Here is an 11,580-nt window from a genome sequence, read left to right on the forward strand (position 1 = left end):
GCTTTAAACTTTGCATGCATCGGCTAATGAAGTCGAAACACAACCCGGAACTCAGCACTACCTATGAGCAATAAAAATAAAAAAAAATGTCTATTTCAAGGACGCTCGTTAAAAAGAGCAATTGCCGCCAGAAATGCATACATACACAACCATACAGCACTACCTATGAACAAAATCAGTATCATCAGCACCACCGGAGCTTCGCCCCAATCAACATCATTCACCACGTGGAGATGCGGTCATTTTTTATTTGTCCCACACGTCACTCCCGCAGGAGTTGAATAGGCCGGCAGAAGAGAGAAACCTGGTTCGACAGGGCACGCTCGCACGCACCTTGCCGTCGTATCTCAGCGGAGAGGCGCTGCTTTTAATGTCAAAGTGACGTAACGGCACTAGGTTTATTCTTTTTTTTTTTTTCGGGGGGGGGGGGGGGGGGGGCGAAGCTTCTTTGGGGCTAGCCATGTCTGTATATCCGTCCGATGTCTGGCGTTGGGTGCTCGTGTAAAACAAAAAAAAAAAAAAACAGAAAAAAAAACAACCGCATCTTTACATAGTGAATGATGTTGATTGGGGCGAAGCTCTATATGGTGCTTGTCTGCGTAGACGGTGAGCCGCAGCACGCCGAGCCTTTCGTTCGTTTTCATCACGGAGTAAGAGACACTCTTTAGGTAAGGACACGGCGGGGCTGAACGCGCGGCGCGAGGAATCAGATAGTGTTCGTTCGACGGGCATCCGAAAGGCTGCATTATTCCACGGCCACCGTGCCCGTGCCCGCGGCTGACAGTGTCGCCGGCGGCCAAACGGCGAAACTGTAGAGCGAAAAAATTATCTCGTTGCCATGACACCCCGGTACAGCGTGGTGTTTTTGCACGTACGACAACCTCGCTGGAGCTTTGCGCGTGTGGTACATGAGGCGGCACGAGCCGTCTTGTACGTGCGCACGGGTCGACGAGTCGCCTGCCGGCGCTGCTTGAAACCATAGTGAGAGATAGTGAAGAACGAACTTTATCGGGCACGTCGCGAGGAGCGCGCTGTCCTCACCCGAAGAGTATTATCTTACATCGTGGCTTTCATCCATGTCAGAAAGAGAATGTGTGGTATGGAACGTGGTTATAGGGAGTATTCACTGGACGCCATATTTGTGAGTGCTGTTTAGAGCGCATGCTCAAAACGAGCTCACATCAATAGGCTGCTAAGGCCGGCACTCTTGATGGTGCGGAATGCACGCTCCGAAAGGACTGCGGAAGCTCGCCGTCAGCACGCGCTCAGCATTCGCGCACACAGCTATGGCCGCCAGTGAATAGTCCCTATAGTACACTGTAGTTATAGGGAGCATTCACTGGCGGCCATATCCGTGTGCGCTGCTGCTGAGCGCGTGCTGACGGCGAGCTTCCGCAGTCCTTTTGGAGCGTGCGTTCCGCATCATCAAGAGTGCCGGCCTTAGCAGGCTATTAATGTGAGCTCGTTCTGAGCATGCGCTCTAAACATCACCCTCAAATATGGTGTCTAGTGAATACCTCCTATATACGCATTTGAGCATTTGACCGCAGCGTGACATGGATGAAAACGAACGAAAGGCTCGGCGTGCTGCGGCTCAGCGTCTACGCAGACAAGCACCACCAGAGCTTCGCCCCAATCAACATCATTCACCACGTGGAGATGCGGTTTTTTTGTTTTTTTTTTCAATAACCTTTAGGTTTTTTATTTTTTATTTTTTAGAAAGAAGGATGTTGTACCCGTTGTATGACCAGAACGTGGTTGACATTTAGACTGTGAAATAGGCGCTAGAATTTCGTTGCAGTATTACTTCAGGGCTGGTTCCCACGGCAACGTTTCCTTACGTTTTCTTATGTTACGTAGTGCAGGAATTTTTAGTGTTTTTAGTTACACACTGTTGGCGCCCCACGGTGGCAGGAGAATTACGATAAAAGCAGCACCCCCTGGAGGGGTGAAAAGACGAAAACGTGTGCGAGAGAACCGTTCGTGAGCCTGTGTGGCAAACCAGTCCGTTTTATTTAAGGGGCGTTGAAGCGGCTTTGCAGTTCAGTAAATGCACTTAAGTCATCCTCATTTGTAAAATAAAATCACGAATATAAAGATTAGTTTTCAATTTGGTACTCGAAGGCTGTAGGAAATAATTTTCGAGGTATCGCTGAAGCCACTCCTTTCCGGAGCGTTCCGTCATAAAAGGAGTTTCGGAATCTCCGCTCTCGCGCATTTTCAGCTCCCATCGAAGCTATGCACGCGCACTCTGGCTATTCTAAAAAAAAAAGGCCAAAACAAGATGTCACGACTGGTGTCAGTGTGGGGCGTGATGGTAAGCTTGCAACTGTACCCGCTGCCCACAAGAGCGACACGCGCTTGGCGGTCGAAAAATCCTTTTACGACGTAACGACTGGTCGGAAGTTTTTCCTGTGTTTTCGTTTCGCATTTAGATACATCGTCGGGGAAAACGAACGTGATATTGACATTCACGAAATAAAAATACTCTAAAATTCATCTCAAACTCGATTTCTTTTTTTTTTTTAAGAACCTCGTTAGTTTTCTTTTAAAGTGGTGATGCAACGATTTTTGTGCTTAGCGTAAATACCGCTTAGAACGTATCCCTGTGAAACACCCGTTCGTTTCTCCATACACGCAAAGGAAGTCGCAGAAAAAATAAAAGAAAAAGAGCAGCGTTCACCCCCCCCCCCCCCCAAAAAAAAAAAAAAAAAAAAAGTTCTGTGTATGTTTACACAGCCGGAAGTTAGTCTACATCAGTGGGCGTCTGGTGTCTCAGCTGTAGATGAGCAATTTAGTTAGGTGCGGTACAACCGCAGCGTTCACCCCCTCAACCCGCAGCCAGTAGAAACGGCTACGTGAAATGGAGCAGATTATGTGCCGCCAATGTTGATCATAGCCACGCGCTGGGGTTGGCAAAGCGCGGGACACGCCCTGACTTCCAGACATTGTTACGGTTCGGCTATTGCCGTCATTGCCGCGATTTGACAGGGGCCTGCACCCGAATGCTTGCCGAGCTATCGATTATCACGAGTCCAAATCGAGTGCCCACGCAATGCTCGGGTCAAATCTAAGAGCCCCATTCAAAAATTGTCACTGGAGGATACAACGATCCCCCAGTTACGTCATCGAATTTCGCGAAGGAGGGATTGAATGAAAACGCTCGTGTTTGTCCTCGAAGAGTTTCTTGGCCAGTGGCGTTGCGCGCGAGTATCTTTGAGTCCCACCACTAGTGCCAGTAAGCTTGTGTAAAGTGTAAACATTCCAATTGAATATCGTTGCACCACCCCTTTGAACCTCTAATTTTATTTTCTATTTATCACTTCAAGTGAATACTTTGAGCAGTCGACCGCAGGATAAAGAAATAGATAACAGTACAAGTCACCAAAATATTCCTGTCTCGAACGTCGCGTGCCAGGCTAGCCCCTTGAACTGGTATCCGCCGTTGGTAAATACGCTTAATATGAAGCACAGATGTTCCAGGGACTTGTACGTAAGCCTTCGTAACATAAGGTAACGTAAGGAAACCGGGCTCTGTGAACCAGCCTTTAGGCGTCGGAGGGATCGGTGGCCGAGCGCGTTAGCGCAGCCCCGCTCGGAGCACGTAGAGCGAAAACTCGCTCTGCATAGCCCAAAAGATCCTGGGCTCTCAAAACCCCATTCCTGAATGCCCTTTGACATCTGGATGAGCGTGGCATCGGAGTGCGGTCGCCTATCACTACTACGCGATGTACGTTCAAGAACCCAAATTTGCGGTGGTATACTGCACTGGCTAAATGTCTTATTTGCAGCGGACACTTTGGAAGCTCAACGGGGTTGACTGAGTTTCCGCCCTCTAAACATACACAAAATACCATTGTATAGGCCAGAATGTCGAACCAAAATGTTTATCGGTTCGGTTCGTCTTCGGGTTCGGGGCTTTCGGTTCAGTCCCGGTTTAGTTCCGGGAAGCAGATGTAACGGTTCAAACCGGTTTGAATCATTCAGTTGAGAGTATATTTTCCGCTTCGTTTTTTTTCATAGGCGCTATTTCCGCCTTGAAACGAGTTAATTATATGTTTTTTTTTATCGTTCGCACAATCCACTTTTATTTAGAGACACAAAAAATAAGAAATGGTATTATTTAGTTTTGACGCAACATTAAACGCAAGTCCAGATTAACATAAAAAAAACATCGTGTTTATACGACTTAGCATCCATTTGTTTATGTTAGTCACACACATTTTACCTGAATCGAAAGGTTGTTACAAAGTCCGGTAGATCGCGTAAATTGGACAGCGTTTGCAGTCCAATTTAGCGGTTTCCACACTTGACACCACCGCAGACGAATTTAGCGAGCTCCAGATTTGATACCAAAAAGTTTAACGACAATGTAATATTGAAAACAGACTAATCTACAGCTAAACCAGAATTGCGTGTGCCGTCCATGCGTCCCTCCCTCACCTCCATCGCCTAGCCGACGTCATGCGCCGCATCTGAAATCCTGATGTTTTAGACGAGTGATGTGCAAGCCGGGGAGAAATCCCCGAGGTTTCTCCTTTATGTAAACACCGCCTTACAGCACATTACGTTTTAAAAAACGACCCCCCCCCCCTCCCTTTCCCCCCTTTTTTTTATTTTCGTTGCTTTTTTAGAGAATATTTTCGATTTCGGGGGAGCCTCCCTTCTCCTTTTGGGGGGTGTTCATTCGGCAGTTATATATGTGTCACTCGTTAACAGATATACTCCATTGCTTTTATTTTGCTCACAAAAACTGTGAAGTTTAAACAAGACACGGAAGTGGTCAAAGCTTGGGGAAGTGCTTTAGAACGACACTTTTGTGAGACATAGAGCGATTTCTTTTAGATCTTGCTTTTAGGTAGCCCTCCTGTAGGCACTTGAAGTGCTATGTGGCGTCGAATTAATAACTCACATTTAGTCCTTTCAGCTCTCCTATTCTCGGGGACAACTTTCTATAGGCAGTTCAGCAACAACGAAAACATGCATGGGTGCCTCAATGATGTCTCCATGTAAAATGAATCGTGCAACAATTTTTGTACTTTCTGTAAATACCGCTAATCACTAATCCCTGATATTGATAACTTGCCAAAACGCCCATTAGTTTTCCTTTCCGCACAATGGCAGACGCGGAAAAAAAAAAAAAAGAAAAGGGAGACACCGCTTTCCTTTCCCCAACTTACAATTAGAACAAACGGGCACGTGATCTGACGTTCAGTGTTCATCACATAGCCACGCGCTGAGGTAGGCAAAGCTTAGAGCATGGGCTGAGCTTTAGCCATTGTCCGAATAGGGCTATTCTCCTCTTTGATGGAACACGAGTCATTACCTAAATGGTTGGAGATGGTGATTGTCATGAACCCGCGCACTCGACTCGTGCCCATGACAGCCGAGCATGTCAGGGTGTCATGTGACGTCACGGTGAGAAGTCGTGATGCCATGTGACGTCACGGTGTTAACAACGCTAATAAATCTTGTGGCTTTCTTAATTTGAATCAACTTGACGCAGTGATTCACGTAACTACGTCAAGTGACATTACTGGGCCACGTGACATGACATTGTTTGACAAATTCAGATCATGCCGTCACATGACCATGTGACACACGATTAATCATAATGTCAATACAAAAGCGCCACGAAAGCCCACAATTTTTCCTACGTTGCAATCATGACTAAGAAGATTTGATCAATTATTAAATATCCGGCTTCAAATTTTTATTATCAATTATTCATTTTGTGATACTAGAAAAAAAGAACAAGAATTCCCGTGAACCGTTTTGAACCGGTTACCGTTATATTTTGTTACGGTTCAGCCCCGGTTCAGTACCATGTTGGTGGTGAAGATTTCGGTTCGGTTCAGTTCCGGATCGGCTAAAAATAACGGTTCGGTCGCGGTTTTCGGTTCGTTTCGGTTCCGGTTCGTCACTCTGGTATACACATCAAGAAAGCACATCCGTCTACCAAGGCAGCACACTGCATCTAATATCACAAATGACGCATTATAGTATCTGCGTCATTCGTGACGCGCTGAAATCCACGGCAGTTACCATTTCCCGTATCTGTGTAGTACGCGACGGCCGTTGTACTCACTGATATGTAGCCTACACCAGATCACGGCCAACGTCAACCGATAAGAGACTATCAAGAGAGAAATGCTCGGCATGCGAAGGCATTATCGCATCGCCGCGCCTTTGCTATTGTTACGTATACGGATACTAATGGGCTTGTTGCGCAACAATCCACACAAGACAGCCAACACCACTCAACGTTCAGCTCACTGAGTTCAACGATATTTGAACTTTGCTCAAATATTGCTTAGAATGAATCCATGACGTTGGTAGGCTGTGTTCAGATATGGACAGATATATAGGATGTCATGCCTATTTTTTTGTCGTCAATTATATTTTTATAGAAGCTAGCAAACCATGTTCATGCAACAAAATATACCTGACATTCGCACAAAAAAAAAGTTTTGTTTTCATAGTAACAGATTGCGGTTGAGAGGAACTTTAGCTACGATTTTTCCAATTACGCGTAGACGCAACTTTGAGGTCCACAGGAATTTAAACAAAATTCTACAACGTGTTTTTTCTTACACAAAGCGCGCCAACTGGTCTGCCCGAAGCAGTTAAATCTAGTTTATTTGAGCTTATAATTCAAATAAAATGAAATGCTAAACTTGGCATCAGTGAGCAACTCTTTCATATTAGGCATTTTTCCGCATTCTTTGAACACATCTTAGAATAAGGCTTTTAGACTAAAACGGTTTGTACACAGGATTTCGTGGTTTGTTCACTCTTAACAATAAAAGCATCCCTCAAATATTGTAAGTGTATTTGCTCCAGGAATTTCTCGAAGTATCGAAATAGTCAAAATTCTGCACTTTGTGTGCTGCAATATATAAAAACAATCATGTTTAATTTTTTAATGTTTCCCCACCCCCCTCATAACGATCCCTTATAAATTAATAATTCAGAATCCGGAAAAAATATGTTGCAATATATTGCTTTAAATTAGGAAAAAAAAATTTTTTTGCCAGGTCTATGTTGCAGTCCGTTAAAGGCTTCGTGCTTCAACGTACTCGTGCTACTCGAGCACCGGACCCACGGTTGCCGTAGTTGCTGACACTATCTCCAAGACACCATAAAACAATGTACAGAAGAAGAAAAAAAAGACCTGTTAGATTATTTTATTAGTCATGTGGCTGATATTGGAAATGAAAACTGAACTTTTCGGCGCAATCGGTCATTATAGGCGTGGTGCACGGTTGATTGTGCCGCACTGCACTACTTTCCCATGGTAGTACTTTAATGTGTGTGTTCAGTTGACACAATGACTGGATTCATTTATCTAGACGTCATTATACTGCATTTTCCATTAGGGTGGATTGTGGCGGAGGTTAAGAGCTATCTCAGCCAATTTACCATATCATGTGGCAAAACGCCAACGCACGCATCCTTAAGGTCCCGGGACAGTCACACGACAATGGATTGATTTGAATGGCTCGTAGCGGTGTCTGTGATCCTTCGTAAGGTAAAATGAAGCTCATGAACAGGAGACGTGAGGGATCTAATGCCCCAACCGATGGCTTGCGTACTGAGGACGAACCAATAGCTGGTTGCGGCTATACAAAGAAAGAGAAGAAAAAGCAAATACCATGTAAGCCAATACTGGCAACTCCTGCGAATTGCAGGCGAAAGTTGCACGGCGGAACCGCCCGCTCAGCGGGCAGTTCTGCCGTGCCCGCTGAGCGAGAGAACCGGGGGACCCTCACTAGAGCGCTTCCCTTTTCCGCCGCGGGAGGGTGAGCGTCGAGCTGGAGCAACACCACCTAGATGAGAAGGCCAGAACACGCCTCCGGTGACGTCACGGCAGCAGGCTGACGAGCGCCGCGCTTTAGACCTTTTCTGCAAGTGCGCCGCCATCTTGAATTGACGTCACTTCCAGTATGGGCGAAAACATTGTTTTGCCTTTGCCTCGCCAATAGAAGGCATTTAGGATATAAGCGCAAACGTCACACTTTGTCGTTTCGCTTCCCCTTTATGTTTTTACTATTTGCAGGTTGAAACGCTGGATTATTTTTTCGTCGCCCATACCGGATACGCCTATTAGGTGGCTGGAGTCGAGAGTACAGAGAAAAGGTCTATAGAGCTGAGCTGAAGGCTTTGCGCGTAGCTTTTACGTCGTAGAAAAACGGGTTTTCGCTGTATTTATTTTTTCTGAACTAACATGAGAGCTGTGAACGCCGAGTGATTTAAAGAACCAATTTTAGAAGGCAGGAAAATTATTATAACCTACAATTATTGTAGTGAAATACAAGAAAGTTATATCTCGAGACAGATGTGTTATTTTTTTTAAGCGATAAACTGGGTGGTGTCATTATCTCTGAACGACATGGGAGTTATATATAAAAAAAATCCCTATGAAATGACAATAATCGAAGTAGTAGGACCAGATAAAATGACCTAAAGTAACAATTGGATAAATGATGCAGAGGCATTAATTTCATTTCATTTTATTCACCTCAGAGGCATCCAGAGACGCATTACATCAGGGGGGATTCAAAAATAAAAGACAAAAAAGTAATTAAACTTAAAAAATAGACACCAACAAAAAAAAATTGTCACACAAAAAACGCTTATTAGCATGTTATTGTTATGATGCAGTTTTACAAATCAAGGTTCAGTTACACAAATTGATACACTTCTTTTTAAATGAAATCGGATATCTCTCAGTTACAATATGGTCAGGTAGTTGGTTCTAGTCAGTGTTGCAAAGTACTAAGGAAGAAAAGAGGAAAGTGTGAGTATGGCACTGAAATGATTCAATCTTGCAGGAATCATCTAAGATGGATAATATGAAATTGGCAGCCCAGCACTAAGTAGATTGAAAATTAGAATCTGAGTAATATTGCCGCGCGCAAGGCTGAGAAAGCAACGCTCGGTCACGGTCCTCCAGACGTCTGTCTTCCTCGGCGCAGGTCGCTCTGGGGGAACGTGCGCCTGATCTTCCGGCCGTCGGGGGTACTGCGGCGTTGGGGCGTCTCTTCGGGGTGGCGCCGTGGCTTGGCGGGAAGCTTGCGGCGGTCGTCGGGCCATGGCGGCGTAGCTCAACGTCGGTTCCTCCGGTGCCACCCTGGTGACGGGAACCTCTGGTTGGAGCGCGCGATGCACTTCTTCTCGGACAGCCTCGGCGATGGAAATGGTTGGCGGACGGCTGGTGGTTGGCAGCAACCTTCGCAGTTCCTCCCGGACAACCTCCCGGATAATTTCGCGGATGTCCGTACCAGGCACGTTTTCACCGCTAAGCAGCGCGGTTGCAGTGACGCTTGGCTGCCGCTGGTAGTGGGAAGCGCGCGCTTGGAGGGCGCGCTCGATGTTTGTCGCCTCGCTGACGAAGGCGTCAACGGTTGCCGGCGGGTTGCGGACGAGGCCTCCGAAGATGTCGTCCTTCACGCCCCGCATCAAAATGCGCAGCTTCTTTCCCTCGGTGGCCTGAGGATCGGCGCGGGAGCTCAGGCGGAGCACGTCTTCCACAAAGCTCGTGACGCTTTCATTGGGGCCCTGGGTCCTGGTTCGCAGTAGGTCCTCGGCTCTCTCTCGGCGGTGGTGGTTGACGAACGTAGCCTTCAGGTCGGTCTTGAAGATGTCCCACGACGTCAAAGAGGACTCATGGTTCTCGTACCAGTGCTTGGCGGTTCCCTCAAGCGAGAAGTAAACGTTGTGCAGGCGTTGCTCGTCGGTCCAGCCATTGTGGCGGGCAACGCGTTCATACTGGTCAATCCAGTCTTCGACGTCTTCGTAGAGTTCACCGTGGAAGGGGGCAGCCGTCCGCGGTGCGACGGGCATGTAGACGACGGGAGAAGCGGCGGGGGCTTGCGACTGGTTGGCCATCGTCGTCTTCTGCGGCTTGGGCTTGTCCAGGAGCAAACCGTACTCAGGATCCTCTCCCTTGGTGCGGCGGCTGGTCCGAATTTCAGGTTCTGCGGTGAGTGGTCTTCTCACCGAGCCGGGAATCGGACTTGCACTGCGGTCCCTTGGAGGAGAACGCTGCACGGGCATGCGGTACCCCGCACCTCCACCAAAATGTCACGGGTGGTGACCAAAAGAAAACAGGAAATAAACAAGAAGAAATAAACGTTTAATGTGGCGAACTTGTGCCAAAAATAAAAGAGTACAAAAGATAATAATAGAGCGTCGCGGGCGTCGAAGTCGGCGTGGCAGCAGAGTCGAACGCTGGGGCGAGACTGACTCGACAAGGTCGCGGGCGGCCTCTTATCTAGAGTGCGCCGCTATCTCGAAGATTCGGCGAAGGCGGTTCGAGCGTCGCGTGATCGGGGCGAGAATGAACACGCACTTTCTAGAAAACAAAAGCAGGGATAAATGATAGAAGTTACGTGCGGTACATGAATAAACGGGAACTTTCTGGAGGACCGTGACCGAGCGTTGCTTTCTCAGCCTTGCGCGCGGCAATATACTGTACATCTTGAAAAAAAAAAAAAACACAATCGGGCTATGTTTGTCTTCTTTGCAGATTAGGAACATTTAGGCTAGCTTTTAAAACGGAGACACTAGTTTCGGATGAATAATCACTGCATATAAATCTGGCTGCTTTGTTCTGAAGATTCGAGCTTCGAAGATTAGGTAACTTAGGTGTGGATTCCAAATTATGCTTGCATATTCTAATGTTGGAAGGATAAATGTTTTGTATGCGAGTAGTTTCGTCTTAATGTCTTAATCCTTACCGAAAAATCTTATTTGTATGAGAAATTTTTGTGTCCAATAAACACATATGAATCATACAAGATATATAAAAACATATAAGAGCCCTATAAGAACCGCATAAGCACTAGATTACAACTATATAAGAAACTTGTAAGAAGTTTCTTATTTATCTTATATAGTTCTTATATGGTTATTATATATCTTGTATCATCCATGTGTTTATTGAACACAAACATTTTCTCATACAAATGGATTTTTCACAAATTGTTTTTAGTGCACTATTTACTATTTGCTCAATCCATGATAATGAGTCTGTAAAATACATGCCCAAATACTTTTACGACAATGAGTGTTCTAGTGGTTGGGAAAGTAACGAGTACTGGGTTAGTGTTTAAGTGGAGGACTTAATTATGGACATTTCTTTGCATTTACATGTGTTAATGTTCATCTCCCATTGGGAACACCATGATGATATTGTATCTAAATCGTCCTGAAAAATATTGTGATCACTATAGGTGTATTCATTTTCCGGTAAAAAACTCAAGCAGCAGCGAAAAGTCTAATTGTCGATTTAATTGATGGTTGGTCATTGATATATATTAGAAACAATAGAGGCCCGAGTACACTACCCTTAGGGGCCCCCGATGCAACAGCAACGGGACGCGAATTGCCAGACAAGTTTAAAAGTAATAACATTCTAAAATCGTGATGTGCTGGTTTGAAAAATGTATTGCACATAGTTTGAAAAATGTATTGCACATATTTTGACAAACTTTTCTCAGAACTTTGATAAATTTGCATAGGTTCAGCAATTCAATGCACTCTGCCTGTTCAAATATAGTACTTGTTTTGCAGCAA

This window comes from Ixodes scapularis, unplaced genomic scaffold, assembly GCF_016920785.2.
Source record: "Ixodes scapularis isolate PalLabHiFi unplaced genomic scaffold, ASM1692078v2 PGA_scaffold10__122_contigs__length_95168666, whole genome shotgun sequence".
NCBI lineage: Eukaryota > Metazoa > Arthropoda > Arachnida > Ixodida > Ixodidae > Ixodes > Ixodes scapularis.